This window comes from Stomoxys calcitrans, chromosome 3 (assembly GCF_963082655.1).
Source record: "Stomoxys calcitrans chromosome 3, idStoCalc2.1, whole genome shotgun sequence".
NCBI classification, from domain to species: Eukaryota; Metazoa; Arthropoda; class Insecta; order Diptera; family Muscidae; genus Stomoxys; species Stomoxys calcitrans.
In genome coordinates, this window is record NC_081554.1 from 90,171,609 (window position 1) to 90,195,991 (window position 24,383).

The 24,383-nt window shown below is 39.0% G+C and overlaps 1 protein-coding gene across 1 annotated transcript in view; it reads right to left on the reverse strand.

Moving 5' to 3' along the window:
- Nucleotides 1-24,383, reverse strand: part of LOC106085125 (protein abrupt) — a 260,695-nt gene that overhangs the window by 156,933 nt on the left and 79,379 nt on the right. The window contains exon 4 of the mRNA XM_059364237.1: nucleotides 6,617-6,852. The gene's annotated coding sequence lies outside the window, so the exon portion shown is untranslated. The remainder of the gene's footprint in view (nucleotides 1-6,616; nucleotides 6,853-24,383) is intronic.

Sequence of the window (24,383 nt, forward strand, 5' to 3'; positions counted from 1 at the left end):
AAAATCCATCCTGTCAAATTTCGAGAGAATCGGTTAGCAAATGACCATTTTATTGCATTATTACTGCAAATCGGACGAACATATGCATGTGGGCTATATCCAAATCTAAAGCGATATTTTCCAATTTCAATAGGCTTCGTCTCTAGGTCGAAAAACATGCCTGTACCAAATTTTAAGGCTATCGAATGAAAATTGCGTGGACAAACGGATAGACAGACGGACATAGCTAAATCGAATCAGAAAGTGATTCTGAGTCGATCGGTATACTTGTCAACGGGTCTATCCTTCTTCCTTCTGGAGTTACGAACAAATGCACTAAGTTATAATACCCTGTTTCACAGCAGTGGTGTAGGGTATAAATACTCTTAGTACTTTCCCAATAAAAGAGATTTGTTTCTTCTTAAGTTCGAAAGGCTTTTTTTTTGTTGCGAGTAAACATCTGCCAGGCATAGCACCCTTATTATACTCTCCACCATACTAATTTCATCATTCTGTTTGTAACTTCTCGAAATATTCGTCTGAGACCCCATAAAGTATATATATTCTTGATCGTCGCGACATTTTATGTAGATCTAGCCATGTCCGTCCGTCCGTCCGTCTGTCTGTCGAAAGAACGCTAACTTCCGAAGGAGTAGAGCTAGCCGCTTGAAATTTTGCACAAATACTTCTTCTTAGTGTAGGTCGGTTGGGATTGTAAATGAGTCATATCGGTCCATGTTTTGATATAGCTGTCATATAAACCGATCTTGGGTCTTGACTTCTTGAGCCTCTAGAGGGCGCAATTCTTATCCGATTGCGATGAAAGTTTGCTCGACGTGTTTTGTTATGATATCCAACAACTGTGGCAAGTATGGTTCAAATCGGTCCATAAACTGATATAGCTGCCATATAAACCGATCTTGTGTCTTGACTTCTTGAGCCTCTAGACTGCGCAATTCTTATCCGATTGGAATGAAATTTTGCACGACGTGTTTTGTTATGATATCCAATAACTGTGCCAAGTATGGTTCAAATCCGTCAATAACTTGATACAGCTGCCATACAAACCGATCTTGGGTCTTGACTTCTTGCGCCTCTAGAGGGCGCAATACTTATCCAATTGGAATGAAATTTTGCACGCCGTGTTTTGTTATGACTTCCAACATCTTCCAACATTCAAATAAGTCCATAACCTGATGTAGCTGTCATATAAATCGATCTGGGCACTTGTCTTCTTGAGCTTCTCGAGGACGCAATTCCTATCCAAGTTGGCTGAAATTTTGCATGACGTATTTTATTATGACTTTCAATAACTGTGACAAATAGGCTTCAAATCGGTTCATAACCTGATAAAGCTGGGATTTTGACTTCTTGAGCTTCTAGAGGTTGCAATTATTATCCGATTTGCCTGAAATTTTTTGCGATGAATCCTCTCATGACCGTCAACATACGTGTCTAATATGGTCTGAATCGGTCTATAGCCTGATACAGCTCCCACATAAATCGATCTCTCTATTTTACTTCTTGAGCCCCCAAAGGGCGCAATTCTTATTCGAATTGGCTGACATTTTGCACATATAATTTAATTGTGGTCCGAACCGGACCATATCTTGCTTTTGCTAAAATTATTCGTAACTTTTTTTTGTAGAACAGTGTTATAGTTGTTACTGTTGCCGATCATGGTGACGATGATGGTGATTTGCTGTTGCTACCAATGGCATTGGTGTGGCATCCGATGAGGTACTCGACATGATATGGTTATTGTTGTTGTTGTTGTAGTTGCTGTCTATATTTCCCATTTGGAAGCGCCACCAAAAGGCGGCACAGCAGCAGTGAGCGACAACAATCCAGCAATAGATTTAAATTGTGAATTCTTGGTCTCTCGCCGAAAAGAAGGAAAAAAAAGAAAACAACAACAAACACCAGCCAACGAAGCACAAAAAATCTTTTCGAATATGAAGAATTGAATTGAAACTCAAGTACACGCATGCTGCAAACAATTGAATTAAAGTTCTTTATAAATGAATTTTATATATGAAATTTTGTAGGTTGGTTTTGTGCTCCGGGAAGAGATGTACGTACTATGTACCCCTTTGATATTTTTCGGCTTGGACTGACTGGCCGGCTGGCCGGCATGAATATATTTTTAAGTGGGGTCCAGTAGCAACAATTATTATTTTGTTTGCTTATTTTGTCTTTTTTTGCTATTGTTATTGTCTGTATATATTTTTGCAAAGTTAATCAAATGTCTGCATATAGCGCTTTTTCGTACAACATGCGCCTGGGACTCGGACTCTATTGCTTTGGCGTTTGTAGTATGAAGCACACACTTGGCGGGCTATCATTTTTTCTTTCATTTTTACTCTCTGAGTCAGTTAATTGATTTTTTCGGCCCATATTTAATTGCGTATTGTGGCGGTTAACTCAACGATGTTTTGGTTCTCTTTTTTTTTTGGGCAGCATCAAGTTTTTGATTAAAGACCATTGAAGTTCAAAGGAAATGTTTTCGTTATCTCAGACAAACAGCAATTATTGCAATTGAAATTCTAATAAATATGACATGCAGGGCAAAATATTAGAAATCAAATCAATTTAAAGCATTAATGTAAACCATTTGAGCTAGTAGACAATATGCCATTGATTTAAAGTATGAGTGGAAAGTGCAAACGTTTGCTAGACCCTTAAAACAAAAAAATCTCAGATTGTCTAATAGTTGAGAATTTAAAAATTTTCAGTTTTTCGTAACCATTTACTTTGTTGTATAGAATAATCTCTGCCTGCTGGTGGCTAAAGATAATCCAACTCCTCGTTTTAGGAAATTATAATGGTCCAACAGTCAAAAAGTTTAGCCTCCACGAGATAACTATCGAAACACGAGGAACCAAACATTCATACATTCATTCAAACATTCATACAGTGTGTTAGATGTACGATCGATCCGTGGAGCAAATATAGATTCGGATCATTATCTTGTTGCAGCAAAGGTTCGCACAAAGAGAGACAAAGAAGGAAATCTGTTAACTGACACAGATTACATGCTGAGGAAATGGAAAGAACATTTTACCAAACTGCTAGTGTCCGACGTTGGCGGCGAAGAGGATACCGCAGAACCAATCAATGATGATGGTATTAAATGTTTTCCCCCTAGTCAGAATGAGGTCCAAGTAGCAAAGACCCGACTAAAGAACAACAAGGCAGCAGGAGCCGACGAGTTACCCGCTGAACAATTTAAGACCGGAGGCGACACGCTGATAAGGCATATGCATTAGCTTATCTGCACAATCTGGCTAGAAGAACGCATATCCGATGATTGGAATCTCAGCATACTATGTCCCGTACACAAGAAAGGAGGCAAGACGGAATGTGCCAACTACAGAGGAATAAGTCTCCTCCCCATCGCATACAAGATACTCTTGAGCGTACTGTATGAAAGATTAAAACCTAAAGTCAATTAGATAATTGGGCCCTATCAATCCGGCTTTGGACCTTGTTAATCCACCCTGGACCAGATATTCACACTGCTCCAAATCCTGAAAAAAAGCCCGAGAAAGACAAATCAACACCTACCATCTCTTTGTTGACTACAAAGCCGTCTTCGATACTCCTTTACGTTCAAAGGTTTTTCAAGCCATGTCTGAGTTTGGTATCCCTGCAAAATTAATAAGAATCTGCAGGATGACACTTGCTGATACGCGTTCCTCAGTAAGAATAGGAAAGAATCTCTCCGAACCATTTAATACCAAAAGAGGTTTCAGACAAGGAGACAGCCTATCGTGTAATCTCTTTAATATTAGGATGAAGAAGATTATACGAAATTCAGATTTGAATAGATATGGCACACTAATCATAAGAGAAAACATTCGTCTCGTCTATGCCGACGACATCGATATCATAGGTCGGTCACCGGAAGTAGTAACTGCTGCCGCGTTTGAAAGAATCGAAATAAAGTCAATGAAAATGGGTCTGGCAGTAAATGGAGATAAGACGAAATGGATGGTTCCAACTCCCAAAAAGCCTTGCACAACCGAGCAGATAAAGAAAATGGAGAATTTTGGGAACCAAAACTTTGAGATGGTTAGATTTGGTTAGTTTGAAAAGAGGGTGCAGATATTAATCCGCCCCATGCAACAATGGACACCTAAGCCAGTAATCGGCTTTTTGTGCGCGTAAAGTAACCTCTAAAAAGAAAATTTTAAGTTAGGAATTCCGTGCTACTTACAAAATCCTTAATTGTTTTCAATACCACTCCCCTAACATGGTTCATGTCTGATATTTTGTCTCCACCTAATTATCGGAATCTGTTGGACTCGACAGCCGGGCAATGACAAAGGAAGTGCTCCAACGGCTCATCATCTTCCCCGCATGCCCTACACATGCTATCACTTGCCGCACCGATTTTACATAAGTGAGCTAGGACTACGAGCTCACTTATGTGTCCCGTTATGATACCAATAGCTATACTGGCCTCCTTCTTGCTTCCTTTCAGTAATAGCCTCGTCTGCCCTTTCATTTCCCCTTACTCCGTTATGGCCCGGCACCCAAACGATGCTGAATTTGCCATCCTTAGAGAAGGCGTTAATCTCCTTCTTACACTGCAAGACTGTTCGTGACCTTACCGTCCTGGTTGTTTTTGCCCTTATGGCAATTTTACTGCCGGTAAAAATATTCACACTCGACGTCCTCGCGTTAGCACCACATCACGTCACGCATTCCGTGATCGCCCGGATCTCCGCCTGCAGGACCGTATTTTGGTCAGGCAGTCTAAAACAGATCTCAGTCCCTGGGTTCTCAATGTAAACCCTCAGGCCCACTCTGTCCTCTAGCTTTAATCCATCCTTGTAACATGATCTTCCAGATAGCAATACAAGGGTTCCGTCAATCCAAGACTGTGCCGATGGCAGCAGTGCCTCGCACTCAACTTCAAGGTTCATCTCAGGTATGCGATCGGAAACCTCTTCCCTTCCTTCCAGGTTTCCTATCGTCGCCTCGATTATACCGCGATGGAATGAGCTGCTCCCATCCTCAAAACTTTGAGATAGTCAGTAACTTTATCTACCCCGGCATCGCTGTAACCAAAACGAATGACACCAGTTTTGATATAAAGCGATTAACAATATTGGCAAACAGATGCAACTTTGGACTAAGTAAGCAGATTAGAAACAAAGTCACCTCTCGACAGACGAAGATTACACTATACAAGACACTGATACTACCCGTGTTGTTATATGGTTCTGAACCATGGGTACTTGTGAAAGCAAATGAGGCTGTGCTTGGAGTATTTGAGAGAAAGATTCTTTGTAAAATATATGCACCAGTTTGCGATAATGGAGAATATAGGCGACGTATGAACCACAAGGTGTATGACGACGATAGCAGATAGTTAAACGCATCAAAATACAACGGCTGCGTTGGCTAGGTCATGTTGTCAGAATGGATGCGGAAGCTCCAGCAAAGAAGTCTTTTAAAGGCAAACACGGTGGTACAAGCAAACCGGGAAGACCAAAAGCCCGATGGAAAGATCAAGTGGTGGGAGACACCTCGTAACTGGTTGTCAGAGATTTTAGAATGAGCGCAGAAGATCGTGGCACTTGGAACGCTGTTCTACATTCGTCTGGTGGAACAAACATTTTGTAATAGCCAATTGAAGTAAAGTAAGGATGGTAGGCACCACTGTAGCGCAGAGGTTTGCATGTCCGTCTATGACGCTGAACGCATGCGTTCGAATCCTGGCGAGCAAAAAATTTTCAGTGGTGGTTTTCCCCTCATAATGCTGGCAACATTTGTGAGGTACTATGCCATGTAAAACTTCTCTCCAAAGAGGTGTCGCACTGCGGCACGCCGTTCGGACTCGGCTATAGAATGGAGGCCCCTTATCGTTGAGCTTAAACTTGAATCGGACTGCACTCATTGATATGTGAGAAGTTTGCCCCTGTTCCTTAGTGGAATGTTCATGGGAAAAATTTGCATTTGCAAAGTATTAATAATGGTGTTTGAAAATTTACATCTCATAAATCCGAAAAAGTTTGCCCCTGTTCCTTAATGGAATGTTCATGTGTAAAATTTGCATATGCATTCTAGTTCTGAAAATAGTTTCCTCTTCTTCTTCTTAGGAAATTGTTACCTTCTGCTTTTATTCCCTCAATATTTCTGTTGGGCTTGACCAATGTTATAACGTTTACAAAAATTGTTTTTTACCCAACAACACCTTCTTCAAAGTTTGGTAATTCTTTTTCAGTTTTTTTGCTCTAGTGATATAACAGCAAATCTAGTAAATCATGCCGCTACTCTTTTGAAATTGCAATTCAAATAAAACTTGTCCAAGATGTCAACATTCCCATACATCATATGGCCTAAAAGAATAGGGGGGAAAACTAAGAAAACTAGAGACCCCATAATGAGACGATAATGTCAGTGCCGCATTGCTGTCAACCCACACAAACTCAATCACATTCCTCCATCAGTTCCCACATTTGTGACAAAAAACTCCCACATTTGTATTGAGTTTGTTGTTTTAATTTGTTTTAAAGTCAAGAAATTAAACTAGAATTATTTTCGAAGCCAACTGGCAATATGATATGCGTTACCATTGAGATATATATGAGAAATTATTTTAATTACCAAAACTAAAACTACTTACTTGCCAAGAAAAAAAATGTTGTATTTTTTTCCTTTATAAATTGTGTGTTGTATACTCCTGCTGATGTTGTTGAGTTGCTGTTGTTGTTGCTGGTGCCGCTGCTGCTGCTATTGTTGTAGTTGTTGTCAATAATACTTCTGCAGCTCTCGGCTTGGTTTCTGGGACGTTATAAAAAACCCCCCCCTCTAGAAAAAACCAACTTTTCTTAGACCAAAGCCAAAAGCATTAACATAAATCTGAAAATACACGAGAAGGGCCAGAGACAAAAGAAGAAAGTTAGTTGATTTGTTTTGCTGTTTGTGTTTTTTGTATTTGCTAGACCAAAGTTTGTTGTAAAGATTAATTATTTTTGATAATAAGCGAATATATAATAGTAAAAAATATATTTTTTTTTACTTAAGACTCACAAACAAGTAAAAAAGTATTAAGTCCAGCTGGGTTGAACTTTGGATACCCACCACCACCATGCTAACAATTTTAATTCTCGTTTTCAGAAATTACAATTAATTATAATGGCGGTATACTAATCTAGTAATTCCGTTCCGTAACACCTCGAAATATTGACCTGCGAACTGTATATATAAATTCTTGATTGTCTTAACATTCGAAATATTGACCTGCGAACTGTATATATAAATTCTTGATTGTCTTAACATTCCAAGTCGATCTAGCCATGCATGTTCGTCACTTCTTTCGCTTGAAATTTTCCACCGATACTTCTTCCCAATGTAGGTTGTTGTTGTTGTTGTAGCAGTGTGTTGTGTGATTCTTGATTCTGTTGAACGTCTAGATCCAGGATCTCTACAACTACGATGCGTCGGGCTGGGCACTTAAACGGGTGACACGTTTCGTGTTGTCCCAGGTCACAATCGGGACACATATCCTGCACGTTAGCATCAATCCCTGCTCTGTAGAAGTTGAGGCGGATGCCTCTGCCGGATCGTAATTGAAGCAGAATTAATCAGGAAGGCGGTCGTTCTGCAAGAACCACATTCATTCGTTCGTTCTTTCCCACGCTTCGCCACCCGCCTCTGTCAACCGAGGGGCACCTCCCCATACGTGGATAGCGCGTACACATCAAATTCCGGAATGTGGCGGGTTAGTCGTGTTGTTGTTGTTGTAACTACATTTTCAAGTGGAGGGGGCGATCCTCGTCAAGCTCCTGTAGGTGAGCTTGACGTTCCTACGCTTCTCTACCCGCCTCTGTCAACCGGAGGCACCTCCCCAGGCGTGGATAGCCAGTGCACACCAAATTCCGGAATGTGGCGGGGTAGTCGTGTTGTTGTTGTTTTTGTAACTACATTTCCATGTGGAGGCGGAGATCCTCTTCAAGCTCCTGTAGGTGAGCAAGCTCGTTCGGGTCCAAAGGATCACCGCGGGAACAAGGTGGCAATTGGTTATTTAAAGGCGCCAATAACTCGCCTTGTCATATCGAGCATTGTAGGCACTCAGTATTTGTGCAAGAGCCGGTGGCACCCAACCTCTTACTGAGACTCTCCGCTCGATACCGCTGATTGTCCGCGACTGCAGTTACAGCTACTCCGGATGGAGCATTCCACTATCCGCAACCTGTGGACGCGCCCGTTAGCTCGCAGCTAAGCTTCTCGTGACAGTAATGAACACCCGTCAGATCGGACCTCAATGTTCCAGGCTGTGTAGTGGTCACAGCTATCCCGAGTCAGGGGGGTTAGTCGTAGTTCTATAGTAATGGCTACAGATAGTACCTCAGTCAGTAATGTGACCAATGTACACCCGGTAACTATTCACGGCATCTACTACCGTCATGAATGCTATTTAGACCCGCTTGACCTAAAGGGTGATTTTTTTGAGGTTAGGATTTTCATGCATTAGTATTTGACAGATCACGTGGGATTTCAGACATGGTGTCAAAGAGAAAGTTGCTCAGTATGCTTTGACATTTCATCATGAATAGACTTACTAACGAGCAACGCTTGCAAATCATTGAATTTTATTACCAAAATCAGTGTTCGGTTCGAAATGTGTTCATTCACCGTAACGTTGCGTCCAACAGCATCTTTGAAAAAATACGGTCCAATGATTCCACCAGCGTACAAACCACACCAAACAGTGCATTTTTCGGGATGCATGGGCAGTTCTTGAACGGCTTCTGGTTGCTCTTCACTCCAAATGCGGCAATTTTGCTTATTTACGTAGCCATTCAACCAGAAATGAGCCTCATCGCTGAACAAAATTTGTCAAAATTTGAACACATTTCGAACCGAACACTGATTTTGGTAATAAAATTCAATGATTTGCAAGCGTTGCTCGTTAGTAAGTCTATTCATGATGAAATGTCAAAGCATACTGAGCATCTTTCTCTTTGACACCATGTCTGAAATCCCACGTGATCTGTCAAATACTAATGCATGAAAATCCTAACCTCAAAAAAATCACCCTTTATAAGTTCTCTCTTATGGCGCTGAACCTCACGCTCTAAATCAAGTAGATCCACCTGATGGATACCTGTCCACAAGATGATGATTTGTATGGTCCCTGCGATTAGAGCCCAGAAGGTATTGCTTGGACACTATACAGTTATGTCTTGGCACAGTTCGGATATTTGTTTGCTGCAGGTGAGAGCTGAAGAGACGACAACCAGTTCAATGAGTGGAATTCTGATCTGAATATTATTTCACTGCGTGTCACATAGCTGACAAGACCACACTGGTACTGGATTACTTACCGGCCATTTGCTTTGTGCGTGGCCAACATGGTTTCTTTGTCAGCACCCCAAGTGCTACCGGCAAGTGACTTAAGGACGTTGTTTCTACTTTTGAACTCATCGCAAATCGCTGAGGCATGTGGGGGAATGTGTAAGAGCTGTCAAATATGACGCTCAGTATTTTGGAACACTTGTTGGTCGGAATCGTTAGGTAAGGTTAGGTAAGAGTGGCAGTCCTTAACAGACTCACTTAGACAATTTTAAGTCCATTGTGATACCACAGTAGCGACAGACCAAGGCTTCTGGCGGAAGGTGAATCCACAACCCCTGCACTGGTAATCCAAGCTCGCTACCAACTCGGCTACCGGAGCGCCCAAATTGACTATCCATCCCCATTTACTATCACATTTAGCTCATTATTCACTTCAGGCGTATTTGTAATAAACAATGTGGCTAAAGATTTAGTGTCAGATATCTTTAAATACCTTGCAGGGAAATAAGCAGCAACTTCCTTGAGGTAGACGTTTAACCTATCGCAGATGACATCAAAGGGTGGGACGTCTGATGTCATGATCGTAGAATCATCCGCATATGAGAAATCTCTATGCAGTCTGGAGGGGGTGGAGTGGAGCATAGGTAGAGTTTAAACAGTGCCGGAGATCGTTGGGTGTATCTCCCATATAAACTGGTCTTTCAATTTGGCATCTTGAGCCCCTAGAAACCTCAATTGTTGTAAAATTTGCCTGAAATTTGACACAAAATATTCTGATACGACTTCCAAAAAAAAGTGCCAATTACGGTTCTAATTGGTCTAAAATCGATATCGATTATGGAGCTCATATAAACCGACCTTCCGCTTTGCCACCTTGAGCCCCTGGAAGCCGCAATTGTTTTGAGATTGGGCTGAAATTTGTATGTTATATTTTTTTGTATAAGCATTGTAAGCAATTGTATTAAAATATTTTATTTATTTGTTTAACAAATATATTATAGTGGCGACAATATTTAAAGTACAAAGCTCAACCACACATCTGGCGCGATTACAAGAATATAAATTGGACGCCGTCAATTCTTAATAGCCTCCTTTGTCTGGTATTGAATTGATACCAAATGGTATTAAAAAACTTTACCAATGACTCGAACAAAATAATACCAGGCGGTATTGGCAATGTACCGTCATTATACCCACTGCCGAAGGATGGGGGTATATTCATTTTGTCATTCCGTTTGCAACACTTCGAAATATTCATTTCCGACCCTATAAAGTATATATATTCTTGATCACCGTAAAAATCTAAGACGCTACAGTCTTTAAAAATAGAGAGTCTAAAATTTTGCACAGATTCTTTTTTTTGTTCTTAAGCAGGTTAAGTTCGAAGGTGGCCTATACCGGACTAGATCTTGATATAGGCCCCATATAGACCGATCCGCCGATTTAGAGTCTTAGGCCCCTAAAGGCCACATTTATTACCCGATTTTGCTAAAATTTTGGACAGTGAGTTGTGTTGGGCCCTTCGATATCCTTCTTCAATTTGGCCCAGATCGGTCCAGATTTGAATATAGCTGCCATACAGACCGATCTTTCGATATAAGATTTTGGGCACATTATTGTGCGATGTCGACAAAATTCGCAACAGTGTGTTAAGTTAAGCCTCTCGACATACTTCTACAATATGACAGAGATTGGTTCAGATTTGAATATAGCTGACATACAGATCGATCTTTCGATTTAAGGTTTTGGGCTCATAAAAGGCGCATTTATAATCCGATTTCGCCGAAATTTGGGACAGTGAATTGTGTTAGGTTATTCGACATTTTTCTGCAACTTGGCACAAATCGATTCAGATTTGGATATAGCTGCCATATAGACCGATATCTCGATTTAGAAGTCTTGGCCCCATAAAAGGGGCATTTATAATCCGATTTCACTAAAATTTGGCACAGTGACTTCCACATCCGTGTCGTATATGGTTCATATGGGTTTATTTTTAAATATAGCTACTAAAAAGATCAGTACTTTGTATGCAAGGTATGCATTTTTTACCGGATTTTGACGAAAGGTGGTTTACATCTATACCCGAGATGGTGGCTATCCAAAGTTCGGCCCGGACGAACTTAACGCCTTTTTACTTGTTTTTCTATAAGTGTGCAAATGCAAATATTGCCCATGAATATTCCACTAAGGAACAGGGGCAAACTTTTCACATACGCGTGCAGGCCGATTCAAGTTTAAGCTCAATGATAAAGGGCCTCCTTTCTTCAGCCGAGTCCGAACGGCGTGCCGCATTGCGACACCTCTTTGGAGAGAAGTTTTATATGGCAGTATAGTGCCTCACAAATGTTGCCACATTAGGAGGGGAAAACCACCGCTGAAAATTTTTTCCGATGGTCTCGCCAGGATTATGCTTATGCTAACCTCTGCGCTACGGTGACTTCCTCTATATGTGTGCTAAGACTTTAAATACCTATACGAATGTTGGTCCATAACATAATTTTGCTGGTCTGGCATTTCCTTGAGCTCCGAAATGGCACACTTCTACACTATTCAAACTGAGATTGGACATATAGAGTTATTTTATGAATTCCATCATTCAGTTAGGACTGAATCATTCTGCAACTTGATATAGCTTCCTGCAATACATTCAATATCGTGTGTCGTTAGTCAACGTTGATGTTTCAAAGTAAAATATTCCAATTCTGAAACGTGGATCGCTATAGAAAAGTTTAAGGAGGTCCTGAAGTCATTACTGACACCGGCAAGGCAAGCGGTCCACATTAAACAAATCCATGACTAGCAAAAGCATACCCAAATAAGTTTTAGGGAACTCAGTTTAATCGCTTGATGTGTTACAAATGGAATGCTTAAATTAGTATAACCCTCATTCCAAGATGGATGGAAGGTAACAACAACAATAAAAAAATTAATAAAACCCAAGTCTCCTCAGGTTACGACAACTAACCAATATCTAGATAATGTTAATTAAAATATTTGTATAATTTTGTTTTCAAAAAATATATATACACACGTTTTTGCTTCGTTTTTTTTTTTAATTTTTTTATGACCACTTTTTCTACTTATCTATTTTTTTTTTTGTTTTTGCGCTAAGGGCGTTTTTAGCCAAAGCAACTAACTAAGAGCTGATGGTGGTAGCTGGTTGATGACGTTAAGACCATAATTTCTTAATAATAAACCAGAAGCAAATGAACTTTCTCAAAAGGGGTCAATGAATTTTGTTCATATACGAATTCGTTGGTGGTGTTTCCAATTTCTTCTAGCTTCTCCCAAAAACAACAACAACAACGACAACAAAGGCAAATGTATGATAGTTTCCAAGTGTTGTTGTTGCTTTTTCAATTTTTGGCAATTTTGTTTGAATTTGTTATTGTTTTTTGCGCAGCCAAAACAGAAAACGGTTAACCAAAGACAACGAAATCACAGAACAATGGCTGTAGTTTAGATGTGGCCACCATAACTATCACCAAGCCATATGTGATGATTTCAAAGTGTACAGAAAGAAAAAAGAGACTAGTTTTGGCTTAACAAAACACGCGCAGATCAATACAAACAAAAGTAGAAACTATTTAAGCCAAAGCAAAAAAGGTAAGAAACAAATACAACAACAACAACAACAAAACCAAGACAGCACGGTAATACACACCATGTGTCAATTATGTTAACTAATACGCTGTTGTAGTTAAAACGCAACACCAACAACAACAAATAGTAAAACAACATAAATTCCTTTTAATCATTTTTTATTGAATTTAAAATTAGGAGAAATAGTTTTTTTTTTGTGCTACGCTTTGCAAAGACATTCTACGATTTGTTTCCCTCTCTCTCTCCCCGTTTTATTGTTTTAGAATAAATTAATTACGTATGACAGTTAGATTTAAAGAGAAGAAAAAATCATAGAAGATGGTTTGGCGAAAAAAGAAGAACACTTTAATTACCTTTTTTTCATATATTTGTGTGTGTATTATTGAAAAACGATGAAGGTAGTTATGGCTGAGAGGTAAAACCAAAAAAAAAAAAAACAAATGGGGACAAAATCTTATTTAAGCATACTGATGACACCAACATATTCAAATGTGATATTTTGTTGTCTCTCTTTCAAATTCCCCAAAACAATCTAAATAAGTAACGATAATGGTGGTAGTTGGTCGGATGGTCATTTAAACGGGTTTTGTTAAAAAACTTTGAAAAAAAAAGAACCGAGGCCAAAAAGAGATGATGGCATTTACATTTTAATTTTTGAGATCATCGCTCAAATAATTAAAGAAATTAAGAAAAATGCTAAAATTTTGCTTTGAGCTAAATTTACAAAAATAATAATGTAAGATGGGCCTTAGAGATTGCAGCTTCAGGCTTCAAAGCTTCAGGCGTAAAGTATTTAGCTAAAACTTTGATTTTCAATCAAAGCCGATTATTATATAGTGCTTGTAAAAGTCTCAAGCCATATTATCTTGAAGTTGATGTTAAGTTTATTAACTACATCTAGTGAATGTATAAGCTGGACAAAGTATTGATGCTGGCAAGACATTTTTAGTTGCTAGAAATCCATGTTGCTTAGATTCTTAGCTGAGTAGTCCTCATACTATTGTAACGATTGAACTATGGGGCAGGTTTTCTAAGCAAAAAGTCAAAATTTCAAATGAAAAATTTGAACAAAGTATTAACGGAATTCTTTTATCAATACTCTGTAACACTAAAAAGTAAAATCCGAATCTATCTGGTAACACATCACAACGCTATACTGAGCTGTCAAAGGTGACATGTTTTTTATGCATCATTTTCTGTTATTGAATATAAATAAACTTTGAAAGTATTTTAGACTCCAAAAAGTAAATATAAATATTTCAACTATTGTTTTAAAATGGAAAACCCTTCTATAGGTATGTAAAATAAGATAGTAGAGTGGTTATCTATTGAGACCGTAATTAAATTTATAGATTGCGATGTTGTAAGGAAAAAATATCGCCCATATGTTGGTTATAGTAAGGAAAGTGAGCGACAAAAAAGAGAGATTGCTTTGAAAGTGCCACCGGAACACGGACACCATACCCAGCTTTTGATTCATGCTGCTTCTGTTGCGTCCGGACCGATTTTGATAAAATTGTTCACACATATTGGGAAGTCAAATAAAACACCATACGCTAAAAGATCGGACTGTAATAGTGGCTTCTACGGTCTTAAAAGTCCAGATAGAATGAAAGATATATATGGAAGCTACAATATATCTAAATCTGAGCCGATATGAACCAAATTTGGCAGATTTAGTTCTAGGTCCATTATAAACATCTGTACGGTAGGGTCTCATGGCACTCATGACTCACGAGACGCTCACGACTCAAGAGAAAATCGAAACTGAAGCTTAAACATATAAAAGCGTGCTAAGTTCGGCCGGGCCGAATCTTGGGAACCAACCATCATGGGTTCTGCTAAAAATTTATACAAAATAAATTAAGTTGTAGAGGATAATTTTATTCTACATACCAAACTTCTGTCAAACCAGTAAAAATTAAAAGTTCTAGGAACCGAAAAAGAATGATCGAGAGATTGTTTTACATGGGAGCTATATCAGGTTACATACTGATTTGGACCATACTTGGCACAGTTGTTGGAAGTCATAACAAAACACTACATGCAAAATTTCAGCCAATATCAGGTTATAGACTGATTTGGAACGTACTTGGCAAAGTTTTTGGAAGTCATAACAAAACACTATATGCAAAATTTCCACCAAATCGGCTAAAAGTTACGGCTTCTAGGGGCTCAAGAAGTCCAGTCTGTTTATCGATATGGCTTATTTGCAATCCCAACGATCTACATCAATATTAAGTATTTGTGCAAAATGTCAAGCGGATAGCTTTACGTGGGTATAGAAACCAACGAAAAACAAGACCTTTGGATACCTACCACCTTGGGTATATATGTAAACCAACTTTCGTCATAATCAGGTGAAAAATGCATTATTCATGCACCTATAGCAACTACATCGAAATATGGTCCTGTTTGAGCAAATTCGGCACGGATATTGTGCGGTCTGATCAATCACTGTTCAATATTGGTCCTTTTGATAGCTATATCCAAATATAGACTGATCAGAACCATAAAGAACACGGATGTCTAAAATAAGCCACTGTGTCGAGTTTCAGCGAAATCGGCAAAAAATTAACCTTTAATTATCAAAATTGTTTAAAAGGAGAGATCGGTCTATATGGCAGCAATATCCAAATGTGGACCGATCTCGGTCAAATTGAAGAATTAAAAGTGTGCTAAGTTCAGCTGGCCCGAATCTTGGGTTTCCAACACCATGGATTCCGCTACAAATGTACCCTTATTAACTGAGTTTTTATATGAATTAGTTTGGTCTCAAGAAGTCATATCGGGATATCGGTACTTAGGGGGACCTATAACACTTGTCGCTGTTGATGTAAGTCATAATATAGGGTTTGGGCAAAATTGCAGCCAAATCACGTGAAAATTTAGGCTTCTAGGGTCTCAAGAAGTCAAATCGGGGGATCGGTTTTATGGTGGTTGTCTCCAAATCAGCACCGATCAGCAAATGGGCCATTTGCAATCCCAAATGACCTACAACAAGAAGAAGAATCTGTTAAAAATTTCAAGCGGCTAGCTTTACGCGTGCCACCGCTATCGTGATTTCGACAGATGGGCGGGCGGACACGGCTAGATAGACTCAGAATGTCGAGGAGATCCAGAATATCAATGGGGTCGCAGTTCAAAAGTTCGAGGTGTTATAAACGGTATGACTAAAGAAGTATACCACTATTCTATGGTGGTGGGTTTAAAAAGATGTCGAAGGGTCTAACACACATCTTCCTCTCTTCTGATTTTAAGTTTCTTCATATCTCGCTTACCACGTCACCAAATTCAGAAAATAATAATGGCACTTTAAAAATTAAATGTCGGTAAATCGGATATTTTTTGCATAACATATGCTCTAATGAATGAAACTCTTAAATTGTAGAAAAATTCACTTTGCCTAAACTCACATTTTAATCATTTCTATAAAACTTTAAAATTAATCTCAAAAAACGCATGTCCTGCTTTCTTTACTCAAACGCAAGAACTGCTATTTATAAATCGCCAAGTACATGCCCAGTAAACCAAATTTCAGACATCAGACATTTCTGAACAAATACGGAACTTTACTGACAAGAACTTACCGAAATCTGTTTGGTTTTCCGAGGGATTTTTTTCGACTGCTATGAAAGAGTTTTGAACGTCTCTGAAGAACCTATAGCAACTTTTGAGGCGGAAAGCTTATTCTGTATATTTTTCTTAAAGGAAAGATAGTGTGACAGTTCAATCGCAAGATAAATATAACTAAAGTCGAGCCTCGATTATCCGGGATGCTCAGGATTGGAGGCATTACGGATAATCTTTTTTGTACCAACCACCATTGGATAGGGGGTATATTTGGTCACTCCTTTTGCAACACATCGAAATATATTACAAAGTACACAAATGTCGAATCGTCGTAAAATTCTAAGACTATTTTACGATGTCCATGTGTCAGTCCGTCCGTCAGTCGTAATCAGTCTACAGCCTTCAAAAATTGATATATTGAGCTAAAATTTGGCACAAATACGTCTTTTTGCTGTACGCAGGTTGAATTCTTGAACGAGCTAAATCTGACCATTTTTGGATATAGCTACTATATAGACAGGCTACCGTAGCGCAGAGGTTAACATGTCCGCCTGTGACTCTGAACGATTGGATTCAAGTCCCGGCAGTACCATCAGAAAAATTTTCAGCAGTGGTTATCCCCCTAATGTTTGCGACATTTGTGAGGTACTTTACCATGTTAAAACTTCTCCCCAAAGAGGTGTCATTGTGCAGCACGCCGTTCGGACTCGGCTATAAAAGGAGGTCTTTTATCGTTGAGCATAAAATTGAATCGGACAGCACTTATTGATTTGTGAAAAGTTTGACCCAGTTCCTTTATGAAATATTCATGAACAAATTTGCATTTGATATATATAGACCGATCTGCCGAGGAGTAGATAAACTTTTAAACCTACTTTTCAATTCCGGTTATATTAATTTTCTGGGCAATTTACCCAAGACATTTTGTAAAACTGCAGAACTATCAAATTCTTCATATGACGTGACTAGTATTTGCACAATATTTTAACGAAATGCACTTTAAAGCTCTATAGCGCACCATGGTCTATCGGATGATTTAAAGAAGTGCTATTCGGTGGAAAATTTTTTTCAATAACATTTTCAGGTTTGACATTATTTACGTTTGTTTTCTCTTTACAGAAGGATTTTGCAATCATCTTTTAGGCCAGTTTTCATTCAATGATCTCTTGTGTCAGGAACAAAATGATTGTTAAACATTTCTTGAGATATTTGTTTAGTTACCAAATTTTTATATTGCCTTGTTAAAGAGCTGAATTAAGATTTCATCAAATTCACCGTTAATCATTATTCCAAGCAGTATTTCTCCAAGGCATCTATCATCCTCTGCAGATCCTCATGATTATCAGACAGCAGAACGATATCATATGCATAAAGCAGATCTTTAATAGTAGTGTAAGCCACATTTACTCCACCTGAAAGGGAATCTGTGAGGCCGTTGATGTGCAGAGAAGACAACATAAGACTTAGTATAACTTGTTTCACTCCATTTTGCACTGCAAATGTGATAGAACCCATATTTTGCTATCACTATTATCATATAAGTGCATAAGGAGTCGAATCGTCTATGCTGACAGACCCACACAGGATAGTTTGTTCCTTGACATAAAGTGGAAAGCGCAAGAGAAATTATAAAAAAGCGTAAGTTCGTTTGCCATACTTCGGTGAGTTGATACTCTTTAAAGGGTCAGGATGCCACCTTAGCGCAGAGGTTAGCATGTCAGCCTAAGACGTTGAACGCCTGGTTTCGAACCCTAGCGAGGCCATTGGACAACATTTTCAGCTCTAATGCTGGCAACATGTGTGAGGTACTATGCCATGTAAAACTTCTCTCCAAAGAGGTGGCGCACTGCGGCATGCCGTTCGGACTCGGCTATAAAAAGGAGGCCCCTTATCATTGAGCTTAAACTTGAATCGGACTGCACTCATTGATATGTGAGAAGTTTGCCCCTGTTCCTTAGTGGAATGTTCATGGGCAAAATTTGCATTTTTGCAAAGGTTCAGCTTAGTCGGGTTACGGTATGGCATCTGGTTTTGGTCATAATTTGAACTTAGTTAACAAGCAGAATTATTAAGGGACTCTTTCAGCACATAAATGTGTTCATAACCAATGAAGAATTCAAAAAAATATATCAATTACTTGTTCTTGGAGGGATGTTTGTGAAACCGTTTTCTCGTTGTTTATTTGTCACTCTTCGTGGGTAACTATGGTAGCAACACTGTAATGGATTTATTGAACTTGTTGAGGGGATACGATAGAACAACACTTTTTGTTTTTAAGGGATAAATTCGCCTCAGCATTGAAATTTTTTACAGAATAACATAATTTTTGATATAAGCCGTCCACCTGGTGTTGCGATGTTCTTCTTAATTTTTTAAGTATTATTTGAAAGTTGTAACAGAAATCGATATAAATTTCACGTAGGCTGATAGACTTTAATTGCTGGCATCATTTGATTTCCCAATTTAAACACTTTTAAGATTATCGCTGACAACTATAACATTTGTTTATGGTTATTTGTGCTGAAATTTTGCACAATGAGTTCTACTATGGCCTCCGAACATCCAAACCAAGTATGGTCCGAATCGCTCGATAACCTGAAATAGTTCCAATAGCATGACAATCTTTGGCAATACCCACCACTGAAGGATGGGGGTATATTCATTTTGTCATTCCGTTTGCAACCCATCGAAATATCCATTTCCGACCCCCTGAAGTATATATATTCTTGATCAGCTTAAAAATCTAAGACGATCTAGCCATGTCCGTCCGCCTGTCTGTTGAAATCACACTACAGTCATTTAAAATAGAGATATTGAGCTGAATCTGTGCACAGATACGTTTTTTGTCCATAAGCAAGTTAAGTTCGACGATGGGCTATGTCGGACTATATGTTGATAAGCCCCCATATAGACCGATCCGCCGATTAAGGCCCATTAAAAAACACATTTATTATCCGACTTTGCCGAAATTTGGGACAGTGAGTTGTGTTAGGCCCTTCGACAGCCTTCTTCAATTTGGCTCAAATCGGTCAAGATTTGGATATAGCTGCCATACAGACCGATCCGCCGATTTGGGGTCTTAGGCCCATAAAAGCCACATTTATTATCCGATTTTACTGAAATTTGGTACAGTGAGTTGTCTTAGGCCCTTCGACATCTTTCATCAATTTGGCCGAGATCGTTTCAGATTTGGATATAGCTACCATATAGACCGATCTCTCGATTTAGGGTTTTGGGGCCATATACGGCGCATTTATTGCCCGATTTTACCAAAATTTCCCAAATTTCCCAGTGAGTTGTGTTAGGCCCTTCGACATTATTCTTCAATTTGGCCCAGATCGGTCCAGGTTTGGATATAGCTGCCATATAGACCGAAAGGCGCATTTATAAACCAATTTCACTGAAATTTGACACCGTGACTTATGTTAGGCTTTTTGGCATCGGCGTCGTATATGGTTCCGATCGTTTTATTTTTAAATACATTTTGTTATACACAATTGAACAATGACTTGTACTTTTTAGAATTTGGTCCAAATCGGAACATATTTCGATAAAGCTGCTATGGGGCATAAGGTATGCATTTTTCAACGGATTTTGACGAAAGGTGGTTTACATATATAGCCGAGGTGGTGGGTATCCAAAGTTCGGCCCGGCCGAACTTAACGCCTTTTTACTTGTTTTCTACATCAACTGATGTTTGTTTCAAGTTTATCTTTAATTATTCCATATTTGTTTGGCAAAAATTCACATTACACTGAGAGTAATTAAAAGCATATAAAAAACTTGACTTGCTTTTGAGTAAAGATTGATAATCCCAAGTTGTTAATCCAAAGACGTAGGTTGATTGTTGAGAGAGCTGTGCAAAATTCCAATTAGTTTTTCAGCAAATTATTGTGGGCTATTTTTTGTTTAGTTTTTTCACAAATATTCTTCTAATCTTTTAAAAGTATTTTTCATCTTTCTTCATTTTAGAAAATCACTAAACACAAATTTTTGTTCGAAATATTCAACTCAGCTGGAGTTAAGTTGTCCAGATTGTAGTTTGAAGATTTAAAAAAGGCACCAAATAAGCACGCACACATTAAGGCAGCAAAGCCAGCAAAACAAACGCGTATAATAAACGACCGAATACTTGCCGCTTGTTGCAGCAGCAAAAGACGAATTAGAACTAAACGGACTCCTCATCATTCGGGGGCAAAAACATACAGCAAGTGCTGCGGCAGCGGCGGCCCGCCTGAAGCAGCAGCAGCAGGTAGCAGCCAGCGGCAGAGGAGGTTATTTCTTAGTCTTTTAGTGCCCTGAACTGCATTCGATTGCAGCTAGCCGAAGAAGACAGTGTTGCCGCGCTGCATTCACTGAGGTTTTACTATAAATTTCCCCCTTTCCTGCTCTGCACACAGAAGTGGTGGCGAAAAACCCAATTGTTTGTCAGGGAGAATTTGGACGAACAAATGTTTGTGAAACAATTTGAATTTTTTCTTTGAGAATTAAAGGTGAGAGCATTTCACTTGCGATGTGATATTAGGAAAGTAAAACACTTAGAAATTGCGTAGACTATTTGAAGAAAAAAGAAAGTCATAATGCCATAAATCTCTTTTATTACTATCCCGGTTACTTGCCAAGGCCTCGTTTCTATTCCTTAAGGTGTGCGTAGAGCGTATGTAGGAGGCGTTTTCCTTTCATTGTCTCAGACATGCACCGCATTTCCATGTTTCAGATTTTCCTACATTTTAGTTACACTTTATGCTAGGGTACGGAGATTTTTGTGTGTCCGCATTTTTTGCCATTTGTCTCGCATGGTCATTGGACTTTTCTCACGTTTTGGCCCTAGGGCTGCAAATGAGCAATGCATAGAGGAAAATTTATTACAAATGTTTGAATGTGGAAAACGTACCGGCCTGGTCAAAAATACCTTTTGGATAATAAAAATTCACTTTAATTACTTGAAGACTAAAGAAGGCCAAGATGAGACGATGCAAGGTTTGTGTGACAATATTTGGCTTAGTCGAATGTTTATAGGGGGAAAAAAGTGTCATAAAATCATAACTTATCCCCGTTCACTTTCAAACTACAACGAAATGTGTCATAATTACTTGGGTAATGGTCAACCACAATACAAATTGTCATAGTTTTATGGCCATAAAGAACACAAACACCCACACTCAGTTACTAAACTGTGTTTTCATAGTTTTATGACCAGGAAGTGGATTAGAATGTTTCAAACCGCTCTTGGGTACCTGAAAAATCCTTCAATTGCTTGTAGGTGGCATGCACTGCATAATGTCATTGTATAAGTGTCAGGAATTCCCTCGCCTAAAAATAGACTTCTATTCTGTCTCATGCATCTTGAATGGTATGAATGGCAGCCCGAAGAATGGCCGCGTATGAATGTGTTTTAGAAAAAAAACCCAAGCAATAGTGCAAAAGAGGAGAGGAGAATAATAAGAGGTCTTAAAATTAGTTTTGACATACGCATGTCATGTCATCATAATTATAATGTATTCCTTACGTTCCTACAGCCTAGGTAAACTGTCAATCATACTACAGGCGAAGAATGTCTGTATGCCGATCCGTCCGTCTGTCTGTCTGTCTATACTTGTCCATGTATGTCGGCACATGTTCCTCTAAATACCCTAATAATTATCCAATCAACACATTTCTCTTGATGTATTTTCCCTAGCAAAAGCCATAGATGGCATACTCATATCAAACGAAGCAAAAAAAAGACAACTTATGTAGGGAGATTTTTTTGTTCTTTTTTGGTCTCTTGTAAAAATAGAACAAAATACCTTAAGGTAAGGTAAATGTTACAAGTACCTAATATAATTAAATAAATTGGGGGTATTGATTTCATGGCATTCATCATCACAACATGTCTTTAAAATGTCATAAATGTTAGAGAGGGGAAGAAAATAAGACACAGTACTTTGATGGCCATTTAATTGATTAATGTCCAAAATGAAACAAAATTACAATGAAGGCAAATGTACCAACATTTACATATTAAGATGAAAAAATTGTTGGGAAAAGACGGAATCATTTTGAAATAAAATCATTGTCACACTAGGGTAATAAATTTAAATTAAGATTTGTCTTATATCCGCTCTACCTTCTTTTACAATGCTCGAAATCAAATTCAACGAACCATTTTTGGGAACGTTTTATATCCTTAAAACACAGTTAGGTTTAAGGCTTAAGTTAGATTTAAGTGGCAGTCTGCCATCAGACTCACTAAGACAGGAGAAGAAAGATGCCTTCTACTTCCTAATCACTTTAAAATGAACAACTTGTGAACGATCACATCTCCTAAATCAGACAATTTATCAAAGAAATGAGAACCTAAAGTGGAACTACTTCTGATTGCCAGTGCGGGGCGCACACACAGCAGATCTTCTATAGTCTCTTCTACCTCGACGTCTTCGCAGCTTCTTCAAAAGTGGTTACTTGCAACCTTCAGTCAGTCAGCGGGTTTTTCGATCAGACAGAGACCTCCTGTCTTGACGGACACAATGAATGAGACGTCTGTTCTAGCCAGCGACAGCATAGCTATAGAATTTTGGAATATTCATAAACGCCCTTTTGTAACCATCCATCGTTCATTGACCTACGGGTCTGATACTGAAGACCTAGCTTACATTTCACTAGAGACATACCCACAGATTCCAGTTCCCCTGTTATGTGTAAGGTAGTAACTAGACTCGCAAGCTCGTCCGCTCTACAATTCCCTGGGATATCTCTGCACCCAGAACAGGTGAATTTTAAACTGTTCAGCCATCTCGTTGAGAGATCTGCAACAGTCGAGGGGGGTTTTTGAATTCAAAAATATGTTCCCCAGAGATTTAATGGCTGCCTGGCTGTCTGAGAAGATATTTATGTCAGTTGTCGTTATGACATTATATCTTAGCCATTCCACCAATTCTTAAATTGCAAGGATCCCCGCTTGATATACACTACAGTGGTCGGGTAATTCTCTCGATATGACCAGCACAAGTCTTCAGAGTACACCCCAAAGCCCATCTGTTTGTCTTGTTTTGATCCACCGTATAGAAGTCTATGCAACTTTTATTGAAATGTATAGCGTAGTTCCGATTCGTAGTTCTATTAGGAATAGTGGTAAAGGACTTTTCATCAAAAAGCGGCTCAGGCAATATTTAATCCCGATTGCCTTGAAAATAGCTCATTGTATTGAGGATAATACAATGTCCGTAGCTGTCGAATGACCAAAGTAAAAGCTCTTTTAGCCACAAAGTAGCAGCCGCAGCAATTTGTCTAGACACAATATCCAGAGGGATTAGATGTAGCATCGAATTCGTCCTCAGTGCTGCTGTGTCATCCTCAGTGCCGCTGTGATGCACAACCATGCCATCTTTTGGATCCGGCTGAGTATTGAACAGTAGGTAGAATTTTGAAGCGTCTCCACCAGACCACAACATAATATAGCATTATAGGTCTGACAACCCAATGCATGATACGGGTTTAAGCCCCCAATGGTTCTCTTACAGGTGTATAAGGCGAGAGTCGCCTTACTTGTTCTTTTCAAAATGTGTGATTTGAAGTTAAATTTCCAATTTCCACAATACCGCCAGGTTTATTGCGCTTTCTGTAAATGGATCATTCCCTCCACCCAATGTGACAGGTTCCACTTAGGTAACTTGTATCTCCTGATGAAAAGAAAAACCCCCGTCTTAGACGGATTTATACCTAGACCACTTTCGGTAGCCCACTTCGCTGTCATACGCAGAGCTTCCTTAAGAATATCTCTTAAAGTGCTGGGAAACTTTGCCCTAACCGCAATTGCCATGTCATCAGCATACGCGACCAATTTCTCTACCTCCTTCGTGTGGTAAGGTTTTCCTGTTTTCGGAATGAAAATTGCCTTTGTGTCCCTCTGTCCCATAGGGCCTGGCGACTTA